We start from the raw sequence: 12885 nt of genomic DNA on the forward strand, positions 1-12885 counted from the left end.
CTATCAACTGCCGACAGTTCAGCTGTCCCTCCCACCACTGCCACATGCTGCTCCTGCCCCTCTGCCCTGGAGCTGCTCCCCGAGACTCCTGCTTGCTGTGCGGGGGAAGAGGGGAGAAGAAAAGGAAGAAGGGGGCTGTTAGGGTGTCCCCTCCCCCTTGCTCCTGCACCCCACGCTTACCCCGTCTTCCATAGAGCAGGGGGGACATAAGACAGGGCTCAGGACGATCTAATTAACAAGGCAGTGTATTTAAGAGTAGGGTCAGCCTACTTAAGGGGAAATGCACATCTCTCTCACACACAGTGTGTGTCTCTGTCTGAGATGCTGTCTCCCCTCCCTCCATTCCTGCTGCCTTATAGAGTGAGAGAGTTAACCCTTGAGGACTCAGCCAATTGCTAGTTCATCATTTAGCAGTAAGGCATTCCCTGGGAAATATCCCACCCTGACTCCTCCACCTCAACCAAGCTTCACAATCATCATCATGTACCAGTATTGTTTGTTTAAAACTTATAGTGTGTGTGTGTGCGCGCATATTTTATATATATATATATATTAAATAAATAAATAAATAAATAAATAAATAAAGAGACAGACAGACAGAGACTTGTTTAGTGAAAAAAATTTCCCTGGAACCTAACCCCCTCTTTAAATTAATGCTTATGGGGAAACTAGATTCACTTATCATTTTGCTTAAAATCGCATTTTTCAGGAACATACCTACAGCGTTAAGTGAGGAGTTACTGTATAGTACTGTACTGTGTTAAACGTAGACTACTAAAAATAAAGGGAAAGCAGCATTTTTCTTCTGCATAATAAAGCTGTATTAAGTCAATGTTCAGTTGTTAACTTGCGAGAACCACCATAACGTTTTGTTCAGTTACGAACATTTCAGAGTTACAAACAACCTCCATTTCTGAGCTGTTTGTAACTGAGGTTATATTGTACAATCTTTTGTATGTGCTTTTAAATATAGACACAATTTTAGTAATTTTCTTTTCAGAACACTGCCTGTAATGAAGCTTAGACTAAAACAATCTAAAGATGCTAAAAATTACAGTCAAGTGACGATGTAGCTAGTCCAGAATGTAGGTATTTTAAAAACTGACAAAATCCTGAATTAAATCATTCGCTGTCTCTTGTGATTTTACTTCCACAATTTTCCATTTTTTTTGATGTAACAGTTTGACAAAACCATCTTCACAAAACATATCTGCAGTAGCCATCTAGATCTCCTATTTCAAAACACTTGGAAAGAAGAAAAAAATAATCAGGATTATGTTTCATCAGCCACTTTTCAGTTTCTTCCTTATTCTGAGCTCTAACTTTGTATTTAGGATTAGTCATGCTGGCTATGTCATGGAAAGGATTCATAGCTTCTCCTAAGCATTTTGTGATGTTGTCCATGTGATTTCAATTCTTTGCTGTTAATTAGATAAAGTCACAGACTGCAACAGGAGTGTCATCTGCTTGTAATCTGTCAAATCTCTAAATTTCCTTCAATTGCTTTTGTAAATTACAGGATTCTATAGAAAGCAACTACTGTAAATGTGTGCCATATGTTGATCAAAGTCCTTTTCATGCTCAGTGCAAATTTGTACATGCTTTTCATAGTCCGCTGCAAGTGCAGCCACCAATTTCCTGGGAGTTCCACCAGGAGTCATTGGGAAAGCTGGGACAACCAATCATACTATCCATAACAATGATGGTGCCTGCTGAAGAATGTTTGAATTTCCAGTCTGTTTTAGAGCTCTGTTAGGTGTTACTCCATGCTCAATCAGGTTTCAATAGCATACATGGGAATTTTAGTGCAACAGCACTTCAAAAGCTCTTATTTTACTTTCATTGTCTAAGCAAATAGCAAAGATCTCCTTGTCAAACTCTTCTCTCAAGTGATGTCTTCAACAACTTAAACATCATTCTGTGATTTTCTTTTTAGATTCAGAATCAATAGGACTGAATACGAAAGGATTTCCCCCTGTATGGATACTTGTAGCCATTATCTGGTCATTTGTTTGACATTGTGTAATAGCATGAATAGTGATTCTTTTAGTTCTTCCTTTAATCTTTCCTTCATTTCTTCACTTGCCACATTCTACTACTGGACTTGTGAATTTAAATCTGCCTGGAGGAGTATATCCATGGGGAAGTGCTTCAATCATTTTTTTAAATTGCTCATGGACTGGAACAGTGTTTAAGTGTTTCACCATATCTACATTTCAATGAAGATGATGGTATCAACGTCTCACTTACAGTATCAAACTCATGAATATTTTGATTTTCCCCATCAACAGAGGAAATCCCATTCAGTGGTACATTTGATCTTGAAGGAGCTGAAGAAACTTATTTCCTGCACTTTTTGAGACAAACAAGAATCTTTTCAATATTGCTATTTAACTTTTGATATTGTTTACACAATGATTGTGAAGAATCATCTGTTTTCATTACTTCAGTTCACTCAATTGCTTGCTTCCTACCGCTTCCTTCAACTTCAGGTACATGCAGTCAGATAAATTCACATCCTGATGTTTGATGATCACTGAACACAAAGCAACCTGTGGCATTACTATCAGTACCTTTAACACTTAGCACAGTTAGAAAGATAAGCCACCACCTTCCAAGTTCAGTACAGTGAAGAGTGAAAAATATAGAAGACAGCCAGCTTTAGAGAGAACCGCATCATCAATTGCTCTGCCCATGCCTCTAAATTTTAAGCCCAGTCCCTCCAACAGTTCATAATTTCATTCGCTCCTCCTCCTTCAACATTCAATGACAGTTTATTCCACCCACCAGATATGCACCTCTCTCCAATCACCAAATGATTCCACCCATTACCCTTACCTTGTAGGCTTTTAGACAGTTCTGTCACTTCCTTATGTCATAATAAGAACCCTTAAGTTATCACAGCCTTTTTAACTCTTTAAAGTACTCATTCACAGATTTAAGTTGGAAAAAAAGCTTTCTAGTGTCAAAAAACTGTTTTCTTCACAAAATATTTCAGAATGACACAGAAGTTCAAATTATCAAATTAAAAAAAAAAGAGAAAACTGGGTATTCTTTCTGGGAAAATAATGACAACTCTTAATTGAGAATATAAATGAAAACACAGCTTGTGTTTTTTTAAAGCTTTGTTAAAATATTAAATACACATGTATGCACTCAAAAATGTTTATATACCACAACATTTTCAAATAGCATGTCCCAAAGCTTTTTATGATCCCTTCATAAATTTCAACAACTACAAAATGTATATACTAAAGCTGCAAAAAATAAATAATAATTCTAAAGACTTGTATCACATCACTACTACTTGCAATTCTAGGTCCAGAACACAACATGGACAACAGGGGATGGATCACCTGTTTTGTTCATTCCCTCTGAAGCACCTGGCACTGGTCACTGTTGGAAGACAGGATACTGGGCTAGATGGAGCTTTGGGCTGACCTAATACGGCCGTTCTTATGTAAATATTACATCATCCAAAACACAGGTCTCTCCACAACTCTGCATGCCAGTATTTCACTTCACTTCACTCCAGGTCAGTATCACCTCATTTTTCTAACACAGGGATCAGCAACCTTTGGCATGCGGCCCGCCGGGGTAAGCACCCTGGTTTGTTTACCTGCCACGTCCGCAGGTCTGGCCGATCGCAGCTCCCACTGGCTGTGGTTCGCTGCTCCAGGCCAATGGGGACTGCGGGGAGCAGCACGGGCAGAGGGATGTGCTGGCCACCGCTTCCCGCCGCCCCCATTGGCCTGGGGCAGCAAACCGCAGCCAGTGGGAGCCATGATCAGCCAAACCTGCTGACGCGGCAGGTAAACAAACCAGCCCAGTCCTCCAGGATGCTTATCTTGGTGGGCCATGTGCCAAAGGTTGCCGATCCCCGTTCTAACACATTGCAACCAATGGTATAACATTACTATTTTTCTCTCTCTTAGTTCAATATTTTTCAAATGAGAAACTAAAGTTGGAAGCCTAAGCCAATATTTAATCACCTAAATAAGTGCTGAATACTCAGAGCTCCCATTAAAACCAGCTAGGTGCTCAGCACTTTTGATAATGAGGTTATTTAGGCTCCAAAATATTGACTTAGAGACTCATTTTATGCTCCGTTTTTAAACTCTCTGCCCTGGATTTGGATCTTCTATGATTATTCCCATTCTTGGTCAAAGCCTACCACAGAACAGCCCAAAATCTCACACCCCCAACCCACCGATATTGCTCAGATCCTCCTGCAAACTATTATCCTCCTCACAGCAACCACATTCCCTTTCTTGTGAAAGTCTTAAGAAAAGTTTGTCAACTTTTGGAGATCAAAAACCTGGTTGTGCTAGCAGCTTAATTTCTTGGATTTTTTTCAATTTTTAATCCCCACAATCTAGTAACAGATTTTTGCACTGCATACTGAAATCAACACTACATCCAGACCACTCTATTTAAAAAATCTTAATGATAACGTGACAGGAGAGTGAGCACAGCAGGTCTGTCAGCTTATCTCCTGTGTCCAATCCTTTTCCCCCATTTACTTTAAACATTGCAAACAAATTCTCAGAATACAAATTTGACATTTACAGAGAAAATGAGCGTGGGGAAGGGTCCCAATATAAAAGAGGACAATAAGAGGGAAAATTCTGTAGACCAGTTGTTCTCAACTCGGGTACACGAAGAGGTCTTCCCGGGGGTATGTCAACTCATCTAGATATTTGCCTAGTTTTGCTAGAGGCTACATAATAAGCATTAGTGAAGTCAGTACAAACTAAAATTTCATACAGTGACTTGTTTATACTGCTCTATATACTATGCACTGAAATGCAAGTACAATATTTATATTCGAGTTGATTTATAATTATATGGTAAAAATGAGAAAGTCTGCTATTTTTCAGTGATAGTGTGCTGTGACACTTCTGTATTTTTATTTCTGATTTTGTAAACAAGTAGTTTTTAAGTGAGGTGAAACTTGAGGGTACACAAGACAAATTGGACTCCTGAAAGGAGTAAAGTACTCTGGAAAGGTTGAGAACCACTAGACCATGTATAGCAAGAATCTAGATACTCTGAAAGCAATTCTGATTACGCTGCTTTCACCTCAGTGTCAAAGGGCGCTTGATGTAAATGCAAGCAGACCCTCTAACATTAATGTCAGTGTTTTTTAAATACATATTTATGAATCTTCACCTGAACTGAAAATTGTCCTTCAGTATCCTCCACTGTATTCCCCTGATAGTTTACAGTATGTCTCTTTCAGTGAGACAACTGAAAAGTACTGAAACAGCAATTTTAAAACTATTTTCAAAGCATTTTATAAATTTATATTAACAGGAGAGCAATTGTAGATGTTTTTTACTTTTAATTGGGTGGGCTGAGCCAAATGAATAAAGTTTTTTTAAAAAAATCACTATGTCCTACTAAATTATTACGAAAATATGAATGTGCAATGAGAGCAGGTGCAAAGAGAGAGTTACATTCCAATTTGGAATGTTACCGACACCTCACGAGCACATACTTCTACTCTCCTACTCAATTCTCACTGCTTAAAGGCAAAGGAAAACAATTCAAGTCAATTCTCCTCTTAGTCTTACAGCTGGAATCTTTGAATCGGATTCTTTTAACTTCTGAGACCCTAGTCTCAACTTCTTGTTACTGTTTTCAGAATCAGAATTTGCTCTAGTCTAGTCTTACCTCTCTTCTCTCCCTTCTGCTTTATTTCCCACCCCTGCCCTTTTGACAATCCAATGGAAATAGGACTGTCTTTTTTTAACACAAGATAGCTCCACTAGAGGGCAGCAGTGTGCTAAAAGCTTAAGATAGTACTTCTAATTGATTAAACAGCAGTCCTAAACCCTTTTTTTGGTAATACTTTACCTCAGCAGCAATCCTCTCAGTTCATAAAAGGTTACAGTTTCTTGATATCTATTAATAATACTAACACAAAACAGATTTTTTTAATGAGACAAATCAGAACATACCATATAGCATCTATGGACAAAAAAAATTGTTCCCTCCTTCAGTATAAAGAAAGCAGTATTTTCACATAACGTTTTTTGCTTATTGATGCATGAAAACACTTTACACAAGCAATTACTACACAAATATTTTAACATAGCTATTTTAGATGAAAAACTATGCTGAGGCTTACACTATTTTTAAAATGCCACTTTCACATTTGTGACTGTAGGTTCCTCTCCTCCAAATCAAGTGAGTCATAAGTAAAATTCCTCCTTCTTTTATGGAATTCTTTCTACTAGGAATTAACCTACAGAAGCAACACTCATATCAGGAGAGCTAAGGAGTATTTAACTGATGAGACTGAAGCGAGCATGTCATAAACAGAAGGACTTCATATCTCTTTTGCCTGTAAAGGGTTAAGTTCAGTGAGCCTGGCTGTCACCTGATCAGAGGATCAGACGACAGGATACTTTCAAATCTTGAGGGAGGGAAGTTTTTGTGCTGTGCTGTTAGTTTTGGTTGTTGTGCATTCTGGGGGCTCAGAGGAATCAGATGTGCAACAAGGTTTCTCTCCAATCTCTCCAATACAGGCTCTTATAAGCTCAGAATAGTGAGCACTAGGTAGATAAAGTGAGTTAGGCTTATGGTTGTTTTCTTTATTTGCTAATGTGTATTTGGCTGGAAGGAGTTCAAATTGGTATTTTGCTGAAAAGATTTTAATTTGTACTTGTATACTTAGGCTGGGAGGGTATTCCCAGTGTCTACAGCTGAAAGACCCTGTAACATATTCCATCTTAAATTTATAAAGATAATTTTTACTGTTTTTCCTTTCTTTAATTAAAAGCTTTTCTTGTTTAAGAACCTGATTGTTTTTTTATTCTGGTGAGACCCCAGGGGACTAGGTCTGGATTCACCAAGGAATTGGTGGGGAGAAAGGAGGGAAGGGGGAGAGAGAGGCTAATTTCTCTCTGTGTTAAGATTATTGTCTCTCTCAGGGAGAATCTGGGAGGGGAAGAGAGAAGGAGGGGGGAAGGTGCATTTTCCTCTCTGTTTTAAGATTCAAGGAGTTTGAATCACAGTGATCTTCCAGAGTAACCCAGGGAGGGGAAGCCTGGGAGATGCAGTGGTGAGGGAAAGGGTTTACTTTCCTTGTGTTAAGATCCAGAGGGTCTGGGGGGTCCCCAGGCAAGGTTTTTGGGAGGACCAGAGTGTACCAGGCACTGGAATTCCTGGTTGGTGGCAGCGCTACAGGTTCTAAGCTGGTAATTGAGCTTAAAGGAATTCATGCTGGTACCCCATCTTTTGGACGCTAAGGTTCAGAGTGGGGAATTATACCGTGACAGAGCATCTGATCTGATTTCAACAGAGGAAGAAAATGCAAGATAAAAGTATGGTTCAAATGCCACCTGACTACCTACCAAATTTGAGTTTTGAATTTAAAAAACTAAAAAAACCCACACACAGACAAGCTGCTGAGGCTGCCACACATCTTGTAGAACGACCTGAAGTTCTCTCTGAGAATGAAGAATAACTACTCTGGATACATAGATATAGCCACTTGGCCTGTCTCTGAAGGAACAGACTCCCCGTTTGAGTTCTCTCCAAATGCAATGAACAACCAGGATGATCTATGAAAAAGCTTAGTCCTGTCCAGATAAATGTAACCTATTTCACATTCAATTTATGTAGCCAAGCCTCATCAAATAAATTATGAGATCTCAAAGTGTAAGATCGGAAGGCGCAACCGTCTATGTGAGATGAAATTTGTAGACCAATTTGGGTAAGAAGTTCTTAGATTAAACAGCAGTGTCTTATTTTTGCGAAATAATGCAAAGCAGGACAAAGGGAGTCTGAATTTCACCTACTTGTCTGGCCAAAATAGGAGTAACCAGAAAAGTCACTTTAAAAAGAAATATAGTTTACACCCAAAATGGTTCTTGAGTTTACTTAAAACCAAATTCAAATCCCATGAAGCAGTGAGATGTCTAATCTGAGGGTTTATATACAAAATCCCTTTAAGTAGATGCTGCTTCAGTAAATGAGTAAAGACATATTTTTTCAATCACACAAGCGTGGTAAACCACAATTAGCTCTAAGTACACTTTAATACTAGGGATAGTTAACAGATTTTATTAGGGAAAGTAACAGTTTCAAAAGAGAAGGTAGATAGCATACTCAAGGTAATCCATCCCTATAAAACCAAATTAAAAGACATGCCTGTTTCAGTGGACGACTCCCAAAAAAAGAAAAACAAAAAGAACCTAGCAAGACTCCAACAGCACCTTCTAGACTTACATGACACAAACTATGTTATCTAACGTTAAGAACCTAGGTAGGATGCCAAGTTGCCAGGTGCAGCAATTCTGTATCCAGGTGAAGCAGCAAAGTTTGGGGGTCACAGCTAAAAAGGAAAGATCCCTCTCAGTGTGATAGTGTAAACATCATACTGAATGAGAATAAGGCAGGACTGTGAAACTCATAGGAGCTACTTGTCATGTCATACACAATGTGAAATAGGAGAAAAAGCATACAGCTTCACAATGGAAATGGAATGGATTCAGTAGGGCAGTGATATCCCAACTTTTCCCTACCAGTAATGGAATGTGTCTGTGCTCCCCCAGGCTGGGACTTGGGAACAGCGCTGCAGCCAGGGACCAAGAGTGGTGGCTGGCAGCCAAGCTGCAGCCAGGAGTGAGGGCCAGAGTGGAGCTAGGGGGAGAGCAGGGCTGCATGGCGCTCCTTCCCTGCCCTGCCCCCACATGGACATTCCTCCACACCTGCCTAGGGGCCATGCCCCACAGTTTGGGGACCACTGCAGTAGGGCTTCCTGCTCTCTGTCTCAACCGGTATTAAATAGTAGATATTCGGCAATGTTCAGGGATGCAAAGAGCCCATTTATAAAAAACCCACCAAAGAAAAGATCCTCTACTGATCCCTGTAAACCATTTACAATGGACATGACTCCTCTGGGTGAAGTACTTAGCTAGAAAGCTCTCTTTGCCTGTCAGGTGTAATGAAGGCAAGGTCTGGTTAATAGCATATTGCAGCAGTGATGATTGTGGATACCCGCACCATTTTAACATTTGATAACTGACAATGCTATCAGAGCTAGTCTTCCGGACAAAACTGAAGCACAGCTTAAAACTCTTCCTCTGTCTGTATCAATGAATGAGGGTAATTGAATCCTTGTCCTCCTACTATCCCTTTACATATCGTAGAATCATCTCTCTCTCAGCATTCCCTTCTTTAGAATGAACATGCTCATTTACACCAGCTTTATTTCATGAGTCATATGTGGTGCTACACAAATTTACTTGACATCTACTAACCTACGAACTAAGACTGAGCGCTTCAAAAGGCAAGTTGGGTGGCGAAATCCCTTTGAAATGCAATAGGACTTGGCCACCAAACTCCCTCAGGCCCCTTTGACTATCCCAGTGTAAGCCTACAAACCAGAATTAAAAAAAAAAAGAGAAAAAAAAAAAAAGCTGTGCTGGGCTTAACCCCTCAAAGCCACAACCCTGCAAAAACACCAGTCTGTATTGCATTTAAATGTTAAATTCTGGAGAATATTGTAGGCATGGCTGGTAGTACCTATTTACCCTGACACTTCCCTTTAAAAGACCCTGTTTTTATTTGCTTATAACATCACCAAATGTTAACCACGGGGCTGAAATTTCCCATGCTGGATGTCTGCCTCAGGCTGAAGGGTAGTTTTTTTTAAAAATTGTAGCCAAAACAATTCAGCCGTGTCAGAGAACTAGGCTAGAGAAAAATAGGTTTACAGTGTCAAAAAAAATTCTGGTAACCTTTTCTTTGAAAAGCTCTAGGAAAATCAAGCACTCCAAAGTTAGAAAATGCCAGAATTAAGGTTGTCCATGCAACCTTAATTCGGACCCTTTATGCATATGTGATAGAATAGGAAAATGTAATTAAAGACTATTTTTTACACAGGACTCTCCCCGCAGCACAGGATGGACCCACTGTGAGGATGGATCAGGGCTGTGTAGTAAAGAAGAACATAAGGACAGAGTGTTGGTCTGACCCAGTATTGTCATCTAGCCCAGTATGCGGTCTTCCAACAATGGTCAATGCTAGACCGTTTAGAAGGAATAAATGGAACAGGGGACAATTATCGAGTGATCCACTTCCTGTCATACAGTCCCAGCATCTGACAGAAAGAAGATTAGGAACAACCATAGCATGGGGTTGCATCCTTGACTATTTTGGCGAATAGCCATTAATGAATCTATCCTCCAAGAACTTCACTCATTCTTTTTTGAACCCAATTATACTTTTGGCCTTCAAAACACCTCCTGGCAATGAGTTCCACAGAGCTGACACTGTGCTGTGTGAAGAAGTACTTCCTTTTGTTTGTTTCAAATCTGCTACCTATTAATTTAAATCAGGTGACCCCTAGTTCTTGTGTTATGTGAAGAGGTAAATAACTTCTCCATATCATTCATGGATTTTTACAGACTTCTATCATATCCCCCCTTAGCTGCCTCTTTTCCAAGCAGAAAAGTCCCCGTCTTTTTAATCTCTCCTCATATGGAAGCTCTTCTAGACCCCTACTCCTCTGTGTAGCCCTTCTCTGCATCTTTTCCAATTCTAATATATCTTTTTTTAGATGGGGCAACTAGAACTGCATGCAGTATTCAATACCATGGATTTACAGTGGCATTATATTTACTGTCTTATTATCTATCCCTTTCCTAATGGTTCCTAACATCGTTAGCTTTTTTTTGACTGCCACTGCACACTGAGAAGATATTTTCAGAGAAAAGGGGAGTGTTGTTTGGAGAACGCATGTTTTATTTGTTGCAGAAGTTGGCATGAGGCCTGGGATGGCAGGAAGAGAAAGGATGTTCTTGGATTTTATCAGTGCCAGTGTTGCTAGGTCACTTAAAACCAAATTTTTCACAACGGTCACTCATGTTCCTCATTTTCTAGGTGCCTGACTTGCAACCTTGGGGTCTGACTTGCAGAAGTGCTGAGTAGTCTCAGCTGCAAATGGAGTCAATGGGAGCCGTGCTTTGAACATATAATGAAGTGCTGTATGATGCTAAATACGCTGAAAAATCAACTCCTGGTTGTCTCAAATTGGGCATCCAAAATTAGTGGGTACTTTTGGCCATAATCTCTGTGCCCCTGTTCCTCAACTGTAAAATGAAGATGATATCATCCCCCTCAGCTCACAGGGGTGTTGTGAAAATAAATGCATTTATTGTTGTGAAGAAATCAAATACTATAGAGATGAGCATCACAGAAAAGCCCATGAGGAAATTCGTGATTCTGTCTTCAGAGCAGGTTTTGAATAGTGCACTGTGGCATGGGGCCACACACTGAACAATGAGAAAATACAAATAAGTGAGCACTATCCATCCTGTGCACTAAAAGAAACTTGGGTCCTTTGGAAAAAAAATTCTGTGCTTATGTAATTAAAGACAGTATCATAATGCAGACACTGAAGGAAAACAAATTAAGCTTGTACAGGCAACCTTCATTCTGACATTTCCTAACTTTGGAGTGCTTGGCTCTGCAACCTTAATGTTAACAGAATTTTTGTGTGTAATTAAATGGAAGCCATCTGACAGTGTACCTACTAGGGCTGGCCAAACAGCAGAAAAATATTAAAACATATTAGATTAATTACATATGTATTTTATCCAACAATGTGTTAGCCAAAAGCCATGACTGGCTCCAGAGTTGGTTAAATAATACAAAAACAGTATTTGTCAAATAAAACCTAATAATGCATTCACTGTCTTCTTTTTACCAATCCTACTTATGATGCCTCTCATTTTTGTATCTTTCCAGCTTAACTCTGATTTTCTTTCCTAATGCAGATCATGGGGTCTCTTTTCTTGAGTTGTTTTCAGTCTGTTTCCTCTTTTTTTCTCTCTCTCCCCCCACAGCACAGCCTGAAGACACTCATCTAATTTACTCTTGCAGCAGGCCTCAACACTGCAAAAGCAATGGTAGTTGCTCTCCCTAGAACCACCTGATACAGCAATGCAGCATAACAGGTGAACCTCTTCAAAGGCTCACTTGAATCTTACATATTCTTCTAACTCAAGACTTTCTACTGGGGCACAGAAGTGAGAAGAGTTGGATAGCCTGGCCCGACCATTCTTCTCTGGAGCAGCAAGCAACTCAGAATCCAGTGACAACAAAAACAATCATAAAAACACAGTAACTCTGCTCTTCTACAGCAGTTTTCATCCAAGGATCTCAAAGCAGCCATGTTGCAGGGACTTAGCCAGTGTAACATGCAGAATCTGTGCATAATATAGCACCTGCCAGACTGGCCAGCAAGGGGCATGACATCACAAGCACAAAGTCCACCTCTTAAAACATGCTAAAGCACACTCTGGGCCTCTCCAAAACCATTAATGAAAATGACCAAGATGTAATACTTTAAAAAAAAAAAAAAAAAAAAAAAAAGAGTTCTTAGAAACACTACACTGTTTCACTAGCTCCCTAATTATGAATGGTTTGTCAGCTGAGAAAGATGGCATTTTATTGGTACTACACAGCAGAAACTCCAGCTGAATGATATACTGTGTCCACTTCTAATTTACAGGAAATACAGTTCTTAGTTTGAGACACAAATCAGGTGACATTTACAAGAAAACAAGAAAAACCAAGGCTCATTTCAGTTTAATTGAGCCCAATCCAAAGATCCAGATGCTAAACTGCTGATGTTGTGCTGTTCATGATCTTAACAACCAACAACCCATAAGTCACCATATTACTTAACTGTCACCTATAGAAGTTTTTAACATTTTATCTGTTGACTCCCAAGTGAATTCATATGAATGCTCCACATTCACACACTACATGAGTCTAATTCTGATTAGCAGTTATCAACATTTAATTTATATTTTCCTATGGCGTGCCAGCAAGGTGAAGCACAATCACTTCTTTATTATTGATTTA

The 12885-nt window shown here is 39.5% G+C and overlaps 1 protein-coding gene across 1 annotated transcript in view; it reads right to left on the reverse strand.

Annotated features, from left to right (window-relative positions):
* KCMF1 (potassium channel modulatory factor 1) overlaps nt 1-12885 on the reverse strand; it is a 72696-nt gene that overhangs the window by 44670 nt on the left and 15141 nt on the right. The gene's annotated exons all lie outside the window — the stretch shown is intronic.

The sequence above is a fragment of the Gopherus flavomarginatus genome, chromosome 3, assembly GCF_025201925.1.
Source record: "Gopherus flavomarginatus isolate rGopFla2 chromosome 3, rGopFla2.mat.asm, whole genome shotgun sequence".
NCBI lineage: Eukaryota > Metazoa > Chordata > Testudines > Testudinidae > Gopherus > Gopherus flavomarginatus.